The following is a 19,685-nucleotide window of genomic DNA, read 5'->3' on the forward strand; positions in this document are numbered from 1 at the left end:
GGAAGAGTCACTATAGAGGAAGATTTACTATAGAGGAAGAGTCACTATAGAGGAATAGTCACTATAGAGGAAGGGTTACTATAGAGGAAGAGATACTATAGAGGAAGAGTCACTATAGAGGAAGAGTTACTATAGAGGAAGAGTCACTATAAAAGAAGAGTTACTATAGAGGAAGAGATACTATAGAGGAAGAGTCGCTATAGAGGAAGAGTTACTATAGAGGAAGAGTTACTATAGAGGAAGAGTTACTATAGAGGAAGAGTCACTATAGAGGAAGATTTACTATAGAAGAAGAGTTACTATAGAGGCAGTGGCGTCACTAGGGTTGGTGTCACTCGGGTGCGAGCCGCACCCCCCCCCCCATAGTGACACCGCTGTATAGAGGAAGAGTTACTATAGAGGAAGCGATCCAGTAACATGTGACATTTGAACAACCTATGTAAGCTGGTCAAAAAGTGATGCCCACTTTGGAATTACTTTGGGTACAGCCCTTGTATATCTCAGAGTCTTGCAGCCAATCCAGAATCCGATACGATTGTATCCTTCTATCATTTCTCTCTCCACCACCAATCCCGGGACTTGCCCTTTATTCATCTCCTCCAATGACGTGGTTCATTTCCGAGGCTTCCCTCACATTCATCATCATGGAGAGATGAACACGGGAATTTGGAACTGTTTAATCTATAGAGTTTGAAGGGTAATAAAAGGCAATGTATGCGGCTGGGGAATATCGCATGAATGGGAATGCGCTGGTGCGGTGCCGGATCACGGTGAAGAATGGTACCGAGTACGGTGGAGGGGTTACTGGGGAAAATGGTCTCATCAGGGAAGCGCATAGGAAGGTAAAACACCAACATATATAACAAATCTACAAATATCACACCTTAAAGGGGAACTCCATTCTCTCCAACAACAGGAACTCTCTGTAATCCTTATACTGCCAGGATTAGTGATTAGATAGGAAGGAGATTATATTTACTTGTTAAAATCTTGCGCTTTGGCACAAAAAAAAGCGCATGTAAAGCACCTGAAAGAAGCCTCATCTGCAATCCCAGTGGGAAAGCCCGAGTGCTTTCAGAGCCCTTTCACACTGCCCCGCATTTTTCGAGCGCTAGTGGGGCACTTTTAACCCCCGCTAGTGGCCAAATAAAGTGTTAAAAGTGCCCACAAAGGGCCGCTGCCAAGGCGTTTTGCAGGCGCTTCCCATTGATTTCAATGGGCAGGGCGCATTAGTAAAGGTGTATACACGGCTCCTAAAGCTCTGTAAAGAAGCTGCTTGCAGGACTTTTTTTGACGCCCCGCCAGCGCAGCGCCCCAGTGTGAGAGCACATTTGGGGTTTTCACATTGGGATTGCAGATGCGGCTTCTTTCAGGAATTTTTTGCTACGCTAAAGTGCCTGAAAAAAATGCCCCAGTGTGAAAGGGGTCTTAATATTGCATAGTGCTGTGTAAACTGTTGGTGCTATATAAATCCTGAATAATAATAATAATAATAATAATAATAATAATAATAATCACCATCATAATAATAATAATAATAATAATAATAATCAATAATAGTAATAATAATGATAATATAATAATAATAATCATAATAATAATATAATACTACTAATAATAATAATAATAATAATATAAGAATATTATAATAATAATCAATAATTGTAATAATAATGATAATATAATACTAATAATCATAATAATAATATAAGAATATTATAATAATAATAATAATAATAATAATCAATAATAGTAATAATAATGATATTAATATAATACTAATAATCATAATAATAATATAAGAATATTATAATAATAATAATAATAAATAATAGTAATAATAATGATAATAATATAATACTAATAATTATAATAATAATATAAGAATATTATAATAATCTTAATAATAATAATAATAATAATAATGTAAGAATATAATAATAATAATAAGAAGAATATAAGAATATTATAATAATCCTAATAAAAAAACATAATAATATTATTATAATGTAAGAATAATATAATAATATTATTATTATTATTATTATTATTATTATTATTATTATTATTATTATATTATTCTTAAATTATATTCTTATTATTATTATTATTATTATTATTATTATTATTATTATTATATTCTTATGTTATTATTATTATTATTATTATTATTATTATTATTATTATTATTATTATTATATTCTTACATTATTATTAGTAGTATTATTATAATATTCTTATATTATTTATTATTATTATTATTATTATTATTATTATTATTATTATTAGTAGTAGTAGTAGTAGTAGTAGTATTATATTATTATCATTATTATTACTATTATTGATTATTATTATTATTATTATTATTATTATTATTATTATTATTATTATATTCTTACATTATTATTATTATTATTATTATTATATTAATGTAAGAATATAATAATAATAATAATAATAATAATAATAATAATAATAATAATAATAATAATAATAATATAAATAATGTAAGAATATTATAATAATAATGATCAATAATAGTAATAATAATGATAATAATATAATACTAATAATCATAAAAATAATATAAGAATATTATAATAATACTAATAATAATAATGTAAGAATATAATAATAATAATAATAATAATAATAATAATAACAATAATAATAATAATAATAAGAAGAATATAATATTAATAATCATAATAATAACATAAGAATATCATAATACTACTAATAATAATAATAATAATAATAATAATAATAATAATAATAATAATATAAGAATATTATAATAATACTGATGATAATAATAGTAATAATAATAATAATAATAATAATAATATTAATAATAATAATAATAATAATAACATAATAATATAATAATAATAATAATAATAATAATAATAATAATAATAATAATAATAATTATAATAATGATGATAGCTGAATGTTGTGTTGCAGAAACAGAAAATTTCAGATGTGCAGCAAATTTCGGAAAATGTGACTTTATTTGGCAAAAGTGAGCAATGGAGGAGATTTATAATTATGAGCAGCCAGTGTATGATTTGGGGGGGGGGGGGGGGGGGCTTTCTGGATAGGCTCCCTATCTCTCCATGGATTGCTGGGATTGTTACCCCCATCATGCTCTGACAGATGGTACTTGTAGTACCCCAGATGGAGAATTGAGGCGGACCCAATTGTCGGATGATGTCTGGAGTCTCACACACAGCGCTGCAGACTGCATTGGTCCTGTAATGGAATGCGATGATCATTCATAGTGGGAGCGCTGGACTGGGATTGCTGGGCTGGGATTGCTGGGCTGGCTGGGCTGGGATTGCTGGGATTGCTGGGCTGGGATTGCTGGGATTGCTGGGCTGGGATTGCTGGGCTGGGATTGCTGGGATTGCTGGCAGTGCGCTCATACTCGGCGCTGTACGGTAGGAGGTGCGCTGTGTGCGGCGGGGATGGGGAGATCTCCAGTCTCAGGATTCGGGTGTCCGGTGCGGATCGGTGAGGATCGGGCGGAGGACTGATTGGAGGGACTATGCTGGGAAGGGGGACTTCTCCTTGCAGAGGAATGGATTGGTGTGACATGGAAGGTGATATCTGGAGAACAGCCATGCCATAAGGTGAGTGATTGGTTGTTTTTATCGATCATTGATTGGCATATCGATCAGTAGGAAGTCATTAGGGAGGGGGGGTTTCAGGTCTGTGGTCGGGATCTGGTCATTCTGGTGACAGTTTGGAACATTTTCAGCATTTGTCGGATCTCTAAGTTCGGGAAACTGTTGCATTTCTACATAAATGAGAGATGATATTCAGGGAAACTACAAATCTGAGTCCTGGGAGTCAGCCTCATCTCTATCCCGAGGATCAGCCTCATCTCTATCCCGAGGATCAGCCTCATCTCTATCCCGAGGATCAGCCTCATCTCTATCCCGAGGATCAGCCTCATCTCTATCCCGAGGGTCAGCCTCATCTCTATCCCGAGGATCAGCCTCATCTCTATCCGGAGGATCAGCCTCATCTCTATCCGGAGGATCAGCCTCATCTCTATCCCGAGGATCAGCCTCGTCTCTATCCCGAGGATCAGCCTCGTGTCTATCCCGAGGATCAGCCTCGTGTCTATCCCGAGGATCAGCCTCGTGTCTATCCCGAGGATCAGCCTCGTCTCTATCCCGAGGATCAGCCTCGTCTCTATCCCGAGGATCAGCCTCGTCTCTATCCCGAGGATCAGCCTCATGTCTATCCCGAGGATCAGCCTCATGTCTATCCCGAGGATCAGCCTCATGTCTATCCAGAGGATCAGCCTCATCTCTATCCCGAGGATCAGCCTCATCTCTATCCTGAGGATCAGCCTCATCTCTATCCTGAGGATCAGCCTCATCTCTATCCTGAGGATCAGCCTCATCTCTATCCCGAGGATCAGCCTCATCTCTATCCTGAGGATCAGCCTCATCTCTATCCCGAGGATCAGCCTCATCTCTATCCCGAGGACCAGCCTCATCTCTATCCCGAGGACCAGCCTCATCTCTATCCCGAGGATCAGCCTCATCTCTGTCCCGAGGATCAGCCTCATCTCTATCCCGAGGATCAGCCTCATCTCTATCCCGAGGATCAGCCTCATCTCTATCCCGAGGATCAGCCCTCATCTCTATCCCGAGGACCAGACCTCATCTCTATCCCGAGGACCAGACCTCATCTCTATCCCGAGGACCAGCCTCATCTCTATCCCGAGGACCAGCCTCATCTCTGTCCCGAGGATCAGCCTCATCTCTGTCCCGAGGATCAGCCTCATCTCTATCCCGAGGATCAGCCTCATCTCTATCCCGAGGATCAGCCTCATCTCTATCCCGAGGATCAGCCTCATCTCTATCCCGAGGATCAGCCTCATCTCTATCCCGAGGATCAGCCTCATCTCTATCCCGAGGATCACCCTTATCCCTGTGTCCCGAGGATCAGCCTCATCCCTGTGTCCCGAGGATCTACTGCATGTCTTGAGGGTCAATCTCAGTTCTAGGTCTTCAGGATCCATCTCATCTTTCATCCTTCTCTCCGCATCCCGAGGATCATCCCAAGATCTGAGTTCTGAGTGTCGGCTCCGTGTCCTGGGGTCAGCGTCTCGGTGTCCTGGGGTCAGCGTCTCGGTGTCCTGGGGTCAGCGTCTCGGTGTCCTGGGGTCAGCGTCTCGGTGTCCTGGGCTCAGCGTCTCATTGTCCTGGGGTCAGCGTCTCGGTGTCCTGGGGGGTCAGCGTCTCGGTGTCCTGGGGGGTCAGCGTCTCGGTGTCCTGGGGGGTCAGCGTCTCGGTGTCCTGGGGGGTCAGCGTCTCCGTGTCCTGGGGTCAGCGTGTCCGTGTCCTGGGGTCAGCGTCTCCGTGTCCTGGGGGGACACTCGCAGCATTATGTCCTGAGACTCAGTCTAGCCGATCCTTTCTCAACCTTTTCAACACAGAGGATCCCTGGAAATAACTTTCTGGTCTCAGGGAACCTTCGGCTAATAATCACTTTATCTACAACTCGTCATGAATGAGAGGGATGCTCAGCGCCGGGAAGAATCCTCCTTACAGAGATCAATGGTGTGAGTGGGAACTTATCTGAGAGGTAGAAACCCCGAGCAACCTCTGGAGGAACTCTGGTTGGGAAAACTTGCCCTTAACGACGTCCTCAGGATCTGTCTTGTCTATGTGTCCTGCCTGCAGTGTTTTGGGGTACAGTGGACAGTGCTGTGTTCTGGGGTACAGTGGACAGTGCAGTGTTTTGGGGTACAGTGGACAGTGCCGTGTTCTGGGGTACAGTGGACAATGCAGTGTTTTGGGGTACAGTGGACAGTGCAGTGTTTTGGGGTACAGTGGACAGTGCCGTGTTCTGGGGTACAGTGGACAGTGCAGTGGTTTGGGGTACAGTGGACAGTGCTGTGTTCTGGGGTACAGTGGACAGTGCAGTGTTTTGGGGTACAGTGGCGGATGGTGCAGTGTTCTGAGATAGTGAACGGGGCCATGTTCTGAGGTATAGTAGACGGTGCAGTGTTCTGGGGTACAGTGGATGTGGTGCAGTGTTCTGTGGTACATTAGACACAGTACAATTTTCTGGGGTACAGTAGATGTGATGCAGTGTTCTGGAGTACATTGGACATAGCTCAGTGTTCTGGAGTACATTGGACATAGCTCAGTGTTCTGGGGTATAGTGGATGTGATGCAGTGTTCTGGTGTGCAGTGTTCTGGGGTACAGTGTTCTGGGGTACAGTGTTCTGGGGTACAGTGGATGTGGTGCAGTTTTCTGGTGTACAGTGTTCTGGGGTACAATGTTCTGGGGTACAGTGTTCTGGGGTACAGTGTTCTGGGGTACAGTGGATGGTGCAGTGTTCTGGGGTACAGTGTTCTGGGGTACAGTGGATGGTGCAGTGTTCTGGGGTACATTGGAGGTGGTGCAGTGTTCTGGAGTGCAAAGGACAGTGCAGTGTTCTTGGGGTACAGTGGATGGTGCAATGTTCTGGGGTATAGTGGACTGCTATAACCTCTATTCAATGAGTTCTCTGCTATGGGCTCTGTACTATGTTCTGTCTGATATGGGTTCTCTGCTATGAGCTCTGTTCTATGGGTTCTCTCATGTAGGCTCTGTACTATGAGTTCTCTTATATGAGTTCTCCACTATGGGCTCTCTACAATGGGTTCTCTCCTATGGGCTCTCTACAATGGGTTCTCTACAATGAGTTCTCTCTTATGGGCTCTCTACAATGGGTTCTCTTCTATGGGCTCTCTACAATGAGTTCTATCCTATGGGCTCTCTAGAATGAGTTCTCTTCTATGGGCTCTCTACAATGAGTTCTCTTATATGGGCTCTCTACAATGAGTTCTCTTCTATGGGCTCTCTACAATGAGTTCTCTTCTATGGGCTCTCTACAATGAGTTCTCTCCTATGGGCTCTCTACAATGAGTTCTCTCTTATGGGCTCTCTACAATGAGTTCTCTCCTATGGGCTCTCTACAATGGGTTCTCTACAATGGGTTCTCTCCTATGGGCTCTCTACAATGAGTTCTCTCCTATGGGCTCTCTACAATGAGTTCTCTCCTATGGGCTCTCTACAATGAGTTCTCTCCTATGGGCTCTCTACAATGGGTTCTCTCCTATGGGCTCTCTACAATGAGTTCTCTCCTATGGGCTCTCTACAATGAGTTCTCTCTTATGGGCTCTCTACAATGAGTTCTCTTCTACGGGCTCTCTACAATGAGTTCTCTCCTATGAGCTCTCTACAATGGGTTCTCTTCTATGGGCTCTCTACAATGGGTTCTCTTCTATGAGTTCTCTACAATGGGTTCTCTTCTATGGGCTCTTTACAATGAGTTCTCTCCTATGAGCTCTCTACAATGGGTTCTCTTCTATGGGCTCTCTACAATGAGTTCTCTTCAATGGGTTCTCTCCTATGGGCTCCCTGCAATGAGTTCTCTCCTATGGGCTCTCTACAATGAGTTCTCTCCTATGGGCTCTCTACAATGAGTTCTCTCCTATGGGCTCTCTACAATGAGTTCTCTCCTATGGGCTCTCTACAATGAGTTTTCTCCTATGGGCTCTCTACAATGGGTTCTCTTCTATGGGCTCTCTACAATGAGTTCTCTCCTATGGGCTCTCTACAATGAGTTCTCTCCTATGGGCTCTCTACAATGGGTTCTCTTCTATGGGCTCTCTACTATGGGCTCTCTACAATGGGTTCTCTCCTATGGGCTCTCTACAATGGGTTCTCTTCTATGGGCTCTCTACAATGAGTTCTCTCCTATGGGCTCGCTACAATGGGTTCTCTTCTATGGGCTCTCTACAATGGGCTCTCTACAATGAGTTCTCTCCTATGGGCTCTCTACAATGAGTTCTCTCCTATGGGCTCTCTACAACGAGTTCTCTCCTATGGGCTCTCTACAACGAGTTCTCTCCTATGGGCTCTCTACAACGAGTTCTCTCCTATGGGCTCTCTACAATGAGTTCTCTCCTATGGGCTCTCTACAATGAGTTCTCTCCTATGGGCTCTCTACAATGAGTTCTCTCCTATGGGCTCTCTACAACGAGTTCTCTCCTATGGGCTCTCTACAATGGGTTCTCTACAATGAGTTCTCTCTTATGGGTTCTCTACAATGAGTTCTGTCTTATGGGCTCTCTACAATGAGTTCTCTTCTATAGGCGCTCTACTATGAGTTCTCTTCTATGGGCTCTCTACAATGGGTTCTCTACAATGAGTTCTCTCTTATGGGCTCTCTACAATGGGTTCTCTCCTATGGGCTCTCTACAATGAGTTCTCTCCTATGGGCTCTCTACAATGAGTTCTCTCTTATGGGCTCTCTACAATGAGTTCTCTTCTACGGGCTCTCTACAATGAGTTCTCTCCTATGAGCTCTCTACAATGGGTTCTCTTCTATGGGCTCTCTACAATGGGTTCTCTTCTATGAGTTCTCTACAATGGGTTCTCTTCTATGGGCTCTTTACAATGAGTTCTCTCCTATGAGCTCTCTACAATGGGTTCTCTTCTATGGGCTCTCTACAATGAGTTCTCTTCAATGGGTTCTCTCCTATGGGCTCCCTGCAATGAGTTCTCTCCTATGGGCTCTCTACAATGAGTTCTCTCCTATGGGCTCTCTACAATGAGTTCTCTCCTATGGGCTCTCTACAATGAGTTCTCTCCTATGGGCTCTCTACAATGAGTTCTCTCCTATGGGCTCTCTACAATGGGTTCTCTTCTATGGGCTCTCTACAATGAGTTCTCTCCTATGGGCTCTCTACAATGAGTTCTCTCCTATGGGCTCTCTACAATGGGTTCTCTTCTATGGGCTCTCTACTATGGGCTCTCTACAATGGGTTCTCTCCTATGGGCTCTCTACAATGGGTTCTCTTCTATGGGCTCTCTACAATGAGTTCTCTCCTATGGGCTCGCTACAATGGGTTCTCTTCTATGGGCTCTCTACAATGGGCTCTCTACAATGAGTTCTCTCCTATGGGCTCTCTACAATGAGTTCTCTCCTATGGGCTCTCTACAACGAGTTCTCTCCTATGGGCTCTCTACAACGAGTTCTCTCCTATGGGCTCTCTACAACGAGTTCTCTCCTATGGGCTCTCTACAATGGGTTCTCTCCTATGGGCTCTCTACAATGAGTTCTCTCCTATGGGCTCTCTACAACGAGTTCTCTCCTATGGGCTCTCTACAATGGGTTCTCTACAATGAGTTCTCTCTTATGGGTTCTCTACAATGAGTTCTGTCTTATGGGCTCTCTACAATGAGTTCTCTTCTATAGGCGCTCTACTATGAGTTCTCTTCTATGGGCTCTCTACAATGGGTTCTCTACAATGAGTTCTCTCTTATGGGCTCTCTACAATGGGTTCTCTTCTATGGGCTCTCTACAATGGGTTCTCTGCTATGAGCTCTGTTCTATGGGTTCTCTCATGTAGGCTCTCTACTATGAGTTCTCTTATATGAGTTCTCTCCTATGGGCTCTCTACAACGAGTTCTCTCCTATGGACTGTACAGTGGGTTCTCTCATATAGTCTCTCTCCTATGGGCTCTCTTCAATGGGTTCTCTGTTATGAGCTCTCTGCTATTCTCACACATGGGGGGTAATTTGCAAGTGCAGTTACTCCAGAGCTTAGTAAATGAGGTGAAGCTCTGCTGACTTCTATCAACCAATCACGTGTAAGCAAAAAATGCTGTTTTTTTTATTTATTTATTTATTTTGTCTTGCATGTGATTGGGTATTTTTTGGGTGCTTTGTCCATTCATTCATATCAATAGATGTATTATGACAGCACACTGTGCATAATGCAAACATATACTGTGTCTAAGTACAAAACCCAGATCTGTCCCCCCCCCCCCCGATAAACATGACATCATCATTCTGAGAGGGGGGGGGGCACCATATGTGAGGAAGTGACATCATTCTGGAAATATCCATCATACGCCGTCCACACAAATCCCGGACAAGCGTTCCGTGTCCCCATCACATCTGCAGCCAGGGAAACTGGAGGTGTCGCCGTAGCAGCCAATCAGAGGCGGCTCTGGGCTTTGTGAGGCCTTAGGCAAAACCTGACACGGGGCCCCCCCACTCACACCCATGATGGGAAAAATAATTCAAGACAAGAGCCTCTTCCCCACAACCCTGGCCGGTGTCTCTACAATATGGGGGGCTTATCGGAATCTGGAAGCCCCCTTTAACAAGGCAGCTTCACAGATCCTGCTCTTTAATAACTAAGGGGTGGTGTCACCTGGTAAACCCGCCCCCTTTTGATGTCATTGACGGAGGGCATGCTGGGTCATTGACGTCACAAGGGGTGGTGTCCCCGATATTCACTGGTTGTTGTTAGGGACGCTAGCGGCCCCGTTCCTGAGTCAGGGCTCTTTACAAAAATGTACAAAATAAATAAAAAATAATAAACCTGAAGGGCCTGGTATGAATTGGGAGGGGGGGGGGGGGGCAATTTGACGCTGTGTTTTTTTTCCTGAATTTTTCATTGTCGGTTATTCCTTTGTTTACATTTCAGCTGTCAGTAGGGAAGCCCACTGACAGCTGATGAATCATCGGTTGTTAACCGATTGTGGACCGCCGCACGACGATATACATCAACAGAATGGCACGGCTGGGCACAAGGGAGTACAGGTACGTCCCCTTTAAGAACCCAGCCATGAATCGCGAGCGGGCGCTCGCGATCAGGTCCGAAGCCCCGTGACCATGCCCGCGGGATCCCGCGGACCCGATCGCCGCCGGTGTCCGGCGATCGGGTCACAGAGCTGAAGAACAGGGAGAGGTGAGTGTAAACAAACTTGGCTTGTCACTGATCGCCTGTTCCCTGTCATAGGGAACGACGATCAGTGACATCACACGCCCAGCCACGCCCCCCTACAGTAAGAATCACTCACAATAGGACACACTTAACTCCTACAGGCTAACCCCTTCACTGCCAGTGGCATTTTCACAGTAATCAGTGCATTTTTATGATCGCTGTATAAATGACAACGGTCCCAAAAATGTGTCCGATGTGTCCGCCATAATGTTGCGGTCATGATAAAAATCGCATATCGCCACCATTAGTAGTAAGAAAACAAAATATTAATAAAAATGCCATAAAACTATCCCCTATTTTGTAAACGCTATAAATTTTGCGCAAACTAATCGATAAACGCTACCAAAAATAGGTAGAAGAATACGTATTGGCCTAAACTGAGGACATTTTTTTTTATATATTTTTGGGGGATATTTATTATAGCAAAAAGTAAAAAATATTGCTTTTTTTTCCGAAAATTGTCCCTCTATTTTTGTTTATAGCGCAAAAAAATAAAAACCGCAGAGGTGATCAAATACCACCAAAAGAAAGCTCTATATGTGGGGAAAAAAGGACGCCAATTTTGTTTTGGGAGCCACGTTGCACGGCGACGCAATTGTAAGTTGAAGCGACGCGGCGCCGAATCGCAATAAAAATGGCCCCGGGTCGTTGGGCAGCCAAATCCTCCGGGGCTGAAGCGGTTAATAGACGCGGACAAACGTTTGTAGAAGACGCGGTCTGGGATTTTTGAGGCGCCAAAAACATCACAATAAAAAAAAAAAATCAAAACTCTTTTATTGAAACATTGAAAACGCCCCACAAATGTTACGTAATATCGGGGATGAAACGCGATCGCTGCGACGCTTATTATGTAACATTTGTCGGACGGTTTCAATAAACAAAGATTTGGATTTTTTTTATATTGTGATGTTTTTGGCGCCTCAGAAATCTCAGTCCACGTTTTCTACGTTCTCCGGGGACGACGATCTTCGGAAGATCTTTATGTTCTCCGCGTTCCGTGTGACATCAGAAGACGATCGATGAGCTCCGGATTCCACAGCCGGGATTTCCTGGAGGTGCCGCATCTGTTCCCCCCCCCCCCCGCCCCCGCCGGGGTCACCTCCCGACAATCTGCTTCTCTTTATAACGAGGTCCCGTGCTTTGATCTGACAGATGTGGAGATGTGAAGGTGAACGATTGAGCGCAGATGATCGATGATCTGACGTGTGCCGGGTGTTGGCTGCACAATGCCAGCTGTGTGCTGAGATAATGTCACTGATATGGAGGCAAATGTACATTACATCTCCCTCCCCTCCCCCCCCCCAAGTCTTGCACAGTTGTAATGTCGGGTTACCAGCAGGCAACGTTTATATTGCGCCCCCCCCCTAAGTGAGTGATAATTGGGCGGCACATTCCCCAAAAATTGCAGTATGGGATGGTTCCACCTAGGGGGAACCATCTTCCCACTGACACCACTGATGGGACACAATTCCTCCCACTGACGCCAATGATGGGACACTATTCCTCCCACTGATACCAATGATGGGACACTATTCCCCCCACTGATACCAATGATGGGACACTATTCCTCCCACTGATACCAATGATGGGACACTATTCCTCCCACTGACACCAATGATGGGACACTATTCCTCCCACTGATACCAATGATCGGACACTATTCCCCCCCACTGACACCAATGATGGGGCACTATTCCTCCCACTGACACCAATGATGGGACACTATTGCTCCCACTGACACCAATGATGGGACACTATTCCTCCCACTGACACCAATGATGGGACACTATTCCTCCCACTGATACCAATGATGGGACACTATTCCTCCCACTGACACCAATGATGGACACTATTCCTCCCACTGATACCAATGATGGGACACTATTGCTCTCACTGACACCAATGATGGGACACTATTGCTCTCACTGACACCAATGATGGGACACTATTCCTCCCACTGACACCAATGATGGGACACTATTCATCCCATTAATACCAATGATAGGGCACCATTGCTCCCCCTAATATCAATCATGGGGCATTATTTTCTCCCTCCGACGGCCCCTATAGTTTTATTGCATTTTTATTAATTTTCTTTTTTTTTACTACTAATGGGCGATTTTTTTTTGTGACTGCGACATTATGGCGGACACTTCGGACAATTTTGACACATTTTTGGGACCATTGTCATTTTCACAGCAAAAAATGCATTAAAAATGTATTGTTAACGGTGAAAATGACAATTGCAGTTTGGGAGTTAACCACTAGGAGGCGCTGTAGGGGTTATGTGTGACCTCATCTGTGTTTCTAACTGTAGGGGGGTGTGGCTGTAGGTGTGACGTCATCGATTGTGTCTCCCTATAAAAGGGAACAGACGATCGATGACGGCGCCACAGTGAAGAACGGGGAAGGTGTGTTTACACACAGCTCTCCCCGTTCTTCAGCTCCGGGGACCGATCGCGGGACTCCAGTGGCAATCGGATGACAACCCCCCTTTTTTTTATAAAAAGAAAACATTTTTTTTATATATTTTTTTATCTCTTTTATTTCTTATTTTTATATATATAGGGCCAGATTCACATACAATTGCGTTACGCTGCGGTGGCGTAACGTATCCTATTTACGTTACACCGCCGCAAGTTTACAGCGTAAGTGCCTGATTCACAAAGCACTTACCGTATTAATCGTGGTATAACGCGCTCCCGCGTATACCGCGCACCCCTAAAGTTGCCCCGAATCCTGTGGAAAAAAAGTTTTTTTTGTACTTACAGTTTTGGTGTCTTGCGCGGCGTCCATCGGTGGCCTCGTCGGGTCCGGCGTCCGTCTGCGGCTTCGGGTGTCCTCTTCGTCGGGTCCGGCGTCCGTCTGCGGCTTCGGGTGTCCTCTTCGTCGGGTCCGGCATTCCTTCTGCGGCTTCGGGTGCCCTCTTCGTCGGGTCCGGCGTCCTTCTGCGGCTTCCTCGCGTCCTCCCCGCTCTTTTCCCGCGCCGAGTTTGAATACTGCGCCGACATATACCGAGCGCAGTACACTCGTGTATCGTCGGGCAGGCTGGGCAACTCTCGCGCTGACGTCCTAAACGCTCAGGATGTCAGCGCGAGAGGCGCCGAGACTGCCCGAAGATACACGAGTGTACTGCGCTCAGTATATGCCGGCGCCGTATTCAAACTCGTGGCGGAAAAGCGGGTATCGGCATATACCGCGCACCCACTATTTGCCCTGATTTTCAGGGCAAAATAGTGCGCAGTATACGCCGATAAATACGGTACCTGTAAACTTGCGGCGTAAATCCGCCCGGCGCAAGCCCGCCGAATTCAAATGGGGCGGGGACCATTTAAATTAGGCGCGTTCCCCCTTTTTTAATATATATTTTTCTTTATTTCTTCTTTTTTTTGTAAAGGGCCCCCCCCCCCGCTTCTCAATTCTCAATTTGCGTCAGCCTGAAGCTGTGTAAGGGGCCCCATACTTCCTGCGGGGCTGTAAGCGGTTAATGAACGCGGACTGATTGCGGCGCTTCCCCAGAGGAGCGCAGACAGAAGACTGGCAGAGGACGGGAGGAACGGCTTTCAGCAGAACTTGTAGAAACGACAGAGAAGTCGGCGAAGGAATCAATTTTTTGTTTGTTTTCCGCTCACCAAGAATGTGAGAAGCTGGAGATGTTTATTATCGGAGATTCCCGGATGATTCCGATCGGAATCGCTGCCAGCGTCGGATCTATAGGAGCTTGTGGACGGATATGTTTCTATTTTGTGGTTATTCTGAACTTTTATAATCAAAATCAGCTCTACATGAAGGAAATAACTTGTAGAATTCACCGTGACCGGCATCAGTGGCGGCTGGTGCTCAACATTTTTGGGGGGGCGCAAAAAAAAATTTGCAGCCTCACTGTGCCCATCAAATGCAGTCACTGTGCCATCAATTGTCACCACTGTGCCATGCCATCAAATGCAGTCACTATGCCATCAATTTGTGCCACGCCATCAAACGCAGTCACTGTGCCATGCCATCAAACACAGTCACTGTGCCATGCCATCAAATGCAGCCACTGTGCCATGCCATCAAACGCAGCCACTGTGCCATGCCATCAAATGCAGTCACTATGCCATCAAACGCAGTCACTGTGCCATGCCATCAAACGCAGTCACTGTGCCATGCCATCAAACGCAGTCACTGTGCCATGCCATCAAACGCAGTCACTGTGCCATCAATTCGCACCACTGTGCCATGCCATCAAACACAGCCACTGTGCCATGCCATCAAACACAGCCACTGTGCCATGCCATCAAACACAGTCACTGTGCCATGCCATCAAACGCAGTCACTGTGCCATCAAACGCAGTCACTGTGCCATGCCATCAAATGCAGCCACTGTGCCATGCCATCAAATGCAGCCACTGTGCCATGCCATCAAACGCAGTCACTGTGCCATGCCATCAAATGCAGCCACTGTGCCATGGCATCAAACGCAGCCACTGTGCCATGCCATCAAACAGAGCCACTGTGCCATGCCATCAAACAGAGCCACTGTGCCATGACATCAAACGCAGCCACTGTGCCATCAATTGTCACCACTGTGCCATGCCATCAAACGCAGCCACTGTGCCCCTTAATTGTCGCCACTGTGCCCCTTAATTGTCGCCACTGTGCCCCTTAATTGTCGCCACTGTGCCCTTTGTCGCCACTGTGCCCTTTGTCGCCACTGTGCCCTTTGTCACCACTGTGCCCATTGATGCCGCTGTGCCCATTGATGCCACTGTGCCCTTTGTCACCACTGTGCCCTTTGTCGCCTCTGTGCCCATTGTCGCCGCTTTGCTCTGTAAAATGCACTTACCTTACTCCTTCCACGTCACTCGATGTCTTCTCCCGCCTTGGTGACGCTTCAGCCAATCAGGTTACCGATAAACAGAATCGGGGAACCTGATTGGCTGAGACGGCCGTCACTCTTATCCAAGGAACGCACCCCCCATACGTCCCGAGGATAAGACATCCGGGAGACGAGGGACTGTACTCGGAAAGCCGCTGGCTCTGATAGGCACTTCCGCACAGCCAACCAGCTGCCGTTATTCAGGTGGTCGGCGCTCAAGTTTCGGCCATCTCTGAATAGACCAGCGGCAACAATAACATACATTCATGCAATGCAATGAATGTATGTTATTAGACTCAGTGGCGGGCGAGAGCCAGAGGGGGCGGCGCTCCAGCGCCCTGTATGGACGAACCGCCACTGACCGGCATCTACAAAGACCTCACTCTACACCCTCTACAATATGGTCACCATTCGTCCCCATTTATCAGGGACGGCCCCCAGTATGAGGGGTCTGCCCCTAGGAAACAAGCGTTCTCAGAATTGCCCCTTGGCACCCGGAGGTGCTGTTCAGGGCTATTGCTGCCCTCCGGCACCCACATCTCTTGCGCGGTTGGTGCTCGGCCCCAACATCGTGGCTGCCTGACCAAGGCAGACCCCAGGCACTGCAGCGGGACAGAGCCAAAAAAGGCGGCTCATTGGCTCCGATGTGCAGTGTCACATGACTCCGTCAATGAGCCCTGAGGGAATGCACTTCTAGGAGAGGAGGGGGGGAGTGGGACGTTTTTACAGGGTAGGGGGGTCTATGGTCTTTACAGGAGGGGGAGAGGTCTGTACTGGGGGGGTCTATGTCCTGTACTTGGGAAGGGGGAAGTCTGTAATGGAGAGAAAAGGCGTGTGCTTGGGGTCTGTGGTCTATGCTGTGGGGGAGAGGTCTGTACTGGGGGGTCTGTGGTCTATGCTGTGGGGGAGAGGTCTGTACTGGGGGGTCTGTGGTCTATGCTGTGGGGAAGAGGTCTGTACTGGGGGGTCTGTGGTCTATGCTGTGGGGGAGAGGTCTGTGGTCTATGCTGTGGGGGAGAGGTCTGTACTGGGGGTCTGTGGTCTATGCTGTGGGGGAGAGGTCTGTGGTCTATGCTGTGGGGGAGAGGTCTGTAGTCTATGCTGTGGGGGAGAGGTCTGTGGTCTATGCTGTGGGGGAGAGGTCTGTGCTGTGGGGGAGAGGTCTGTACTGGGGGGTCTGTGGTCTATGCTGTGGGGGAGAGGTCTGTACTGGGGGGTCTGTGGTCTATGCTGTGGGGGAGAGGTCTGTGGTCTATGCTGTGGGGGAGAGGTCTGTACTGGGGGTCTGTGGTCTATGCTGTGGGGGAGAGGTCTGTGGTCTATGCTGTGGGGGAGAGGTCTGTAGTCTATGCTGTGGGGGAGAGGTCTGTGGTCTATGCTGTGGGGGAGAGGTCTGTGCTGTGGGGGAGAGGTCTGTACTGGGGGGTCTGTGGTCTATGCTGTGGGGGAGAGGTCTGTACTGGGGGGTCTGTGGTCTATGCTGTGGGGGAGAGGTCTGTGGTCTATGCTGTGGGGGAGAGGTCTGTACTGGGGGTCTGTGGTCTATGCTGTGGGGGAGAGGTCTGTGGTCTATGCTGTGGGGGAGAGGTCTGTAGTCTATGCTGTGGGGGAGAGGTCTGTGGTCTATGCTGTGGGGGAGAGGTCTGTGCTGTGGGGGAGAGGTCTGTACTGGGGGGTCTGTGGTCTATGCTGTGGGGGAGAGGTCTGTACTGGGGGGTCTGTGGTCTATGCTGTGGGGGAGAGGTCTGTGGTCTATGCTGTGGGGGAGAGGTCTGTGGTCTATGCTGTGGGGGAGAGGTCTGTACTGGGGGGTCTGTGGTCTATGCTGTGGGGGAGAGGTCTGTGGTCTATGCTGTGGGGGAGAGGTCTGTAGTCTATGCTGTGGGGGAGAGGTCTGTGGTCTATGCTGTGGGGGAGAGGTCTGTAGTCTATGCTGTGGGGGAGAGATCTGTGCTGTGGGGGAGAGGTCTGTACTGGGAGGCCTGTGGTTTATGATGTGGGGGAGAGGTCTGTAAGTGGGAGGAAAGTTCTATACTGGGAGGGGTTGGGTCTGTACTGGGGTGTATAATTCTGTTTCGGGAGGGGGACATCTATACTGAGGGGTAATTGGGGGGGTCTGTGCAAGAGGGGATTTGAGGGGGGAGAGCTCTGTACTGGGGGAATTGGGGTGATCTGTATTGGGGGTTTGTACTTGGAGGATGGAATAATTAATGGTTCTACTGTGTACATTGTCCTGTACATTACATATTCCTGACCCCCTACATGCTGTGCTACACACACTCCATGCCTTACACACACTCCTGACCCCTGCACTCAATGCCTTACACACACTCCTGACCCCTGCACTCAATGCCTTACACACACTCCATGCCTTACACACACTCCTGACCCCTGCACTCCATGCCTTACACACACTCCTGACCCCTGCACTCAATGCCTTACACACATTCCATGCCTTACACACACTCCTGACCCCTGCACTCCATGTGCTACTTATTCCTGACCCCTGCACTCCATGTGCTACTTATTCCTGACCCCTGCACTCAATGCCTTACACACACTCCATGCCTTACACACACTCCTGACCCCTGCACTCAATGCCTTACACACATTCCATGCCTTACACACACTCCTGACCCCTGCACTCCATGTGCTACTTATTCCTGACCCCTGCACTCCATGTGCTACTTATTCCTGACCCCTGCACTCCATGCCTTACACACGCTCCTGACCCCTGCACTCCATGTGCTACTTATTCCTGACAGACAAACAAAGAAAACAGCGCACAGAAGATAAATTAGTAATATCACTTTATAGTCTCAATAGGCATAAAAAGCAAAGATATAAGCAGAGACAGATAAAAATGCGATTCAATGGCAATAAATGGCATAAATGTGAATAAACACAGTAAACACGACTGTGTTTATTCACATTTATGCCATTTATTGCCATTGAATCGCATTTTTATCTGTCTCTGCTTATATCTTTGCTTTTTATGCCTATTGAGACTATAAAGTGATATTACTAATTTATCTTCTGTGCGCTGTTTTCTTTGTTTGTCTGTTCTTCTGCCCATTTCCTATTGGTTGATGGCTGCACTGAGATTTTTGATACTCATCATCACAGTACACTGTGTGTCACTATACCATGTGGTAGCGCCATTAGGGGGACTTTTGTATAAATACTTATTCCTGACCCCTGCACTCCATGCATTACTTATTCCTGACTGAAAAAGGAACAGCTCCTACTTTACTAAGCCCATAGTGCTCTGGGAATCCCTTCTCATGTATTCAATATTTATTTGTGAAATAAGTAATGTGTAAATTGTAAAAATAAAATAAAAAAAAGGAGCAAAAAATAAGCACATATCTAAATAAATGTTAAAACAATCACCTAAACCTTTACTTATTCCCGACCCCTGCACTCCATGCGTTACTTATTCCCGGCCCCTGCACTCCATGCGTTACTTATTCCTGACACCTGCACTCCATGTGTTACTTATTCCTGACCCCTGCACTCCATGTGTTACTTATTCCTGACCCCTGCACTCCATGTGTTACTTTTTCCTGACCCCTGCACTCCATGTGTTACTTATTCCTGACCCCTGCACTCCATGTGTTACTTTTTCCTGACCCCTGCACTCCATGCATTACTTATTCCTGACCCCTGCACTCCATGCATTACTTATTCCCGACCCCTGCACTCCATGCGTTACTTATTCCTGACCCCTGCACTCCATGCATTACTTATTCCTGACCCCTGCCCTCCATGTGCTACTTATTCCTGACCCCTGCACTCCATGTGCTACTTATTCCTAACCCCTGCACTCAATGCGTTACTTATTCCCGACCCCTGCACTCCATGTGTTACTTATCCCTAAATGAAAAGGAACAGCTTCTACGTTACTAAGCCCACAGTGCTCTGGGAATCCCTTCTCATGTATTCAATATCTATTTGTGAAATAAGTAATGTATACATTGTAAAAATAAAATTTAAAAAAGGAGCAA

At 46.3% G+C, this 19,685-nt stretch overlaps 1 protein-coding gene across 1 annotated transcript in view; it reads left to right on the top strand.

The window, feature by feature from the left end:
- The first annotated feature begins 3,386 nt into the window (after positions 1–3,386).
- LOC120931063 (alpha-1A adrenergic receptor-like) overlaps positions 3,387–19,685 on the top strand; it is a 138,377-nt gene continuing 122,078 nt past the window's right edge. Inside the window, exon 1 of the mRNA XM_040342186.1 lies at positions 3,387–3,635. The gene's annotated coding sequence lies outside the window, so the exon portion shown is untranslated. The remainder of the gene's footprint in view (positions 3,636–19,685) is intronic.

Source organism: Rana temporaria, chromosome 3, assembly GCF_905171775.1.
Source record: "Rana temporaria chromosome 3, aRanTem1.1, whole genome shotgun sequence".
Lineage (NCBI taxonomy): Eukaryota > Metazoa > Chordata > Amphibia > Anura > Ranidae > Rana > Rana temporaria.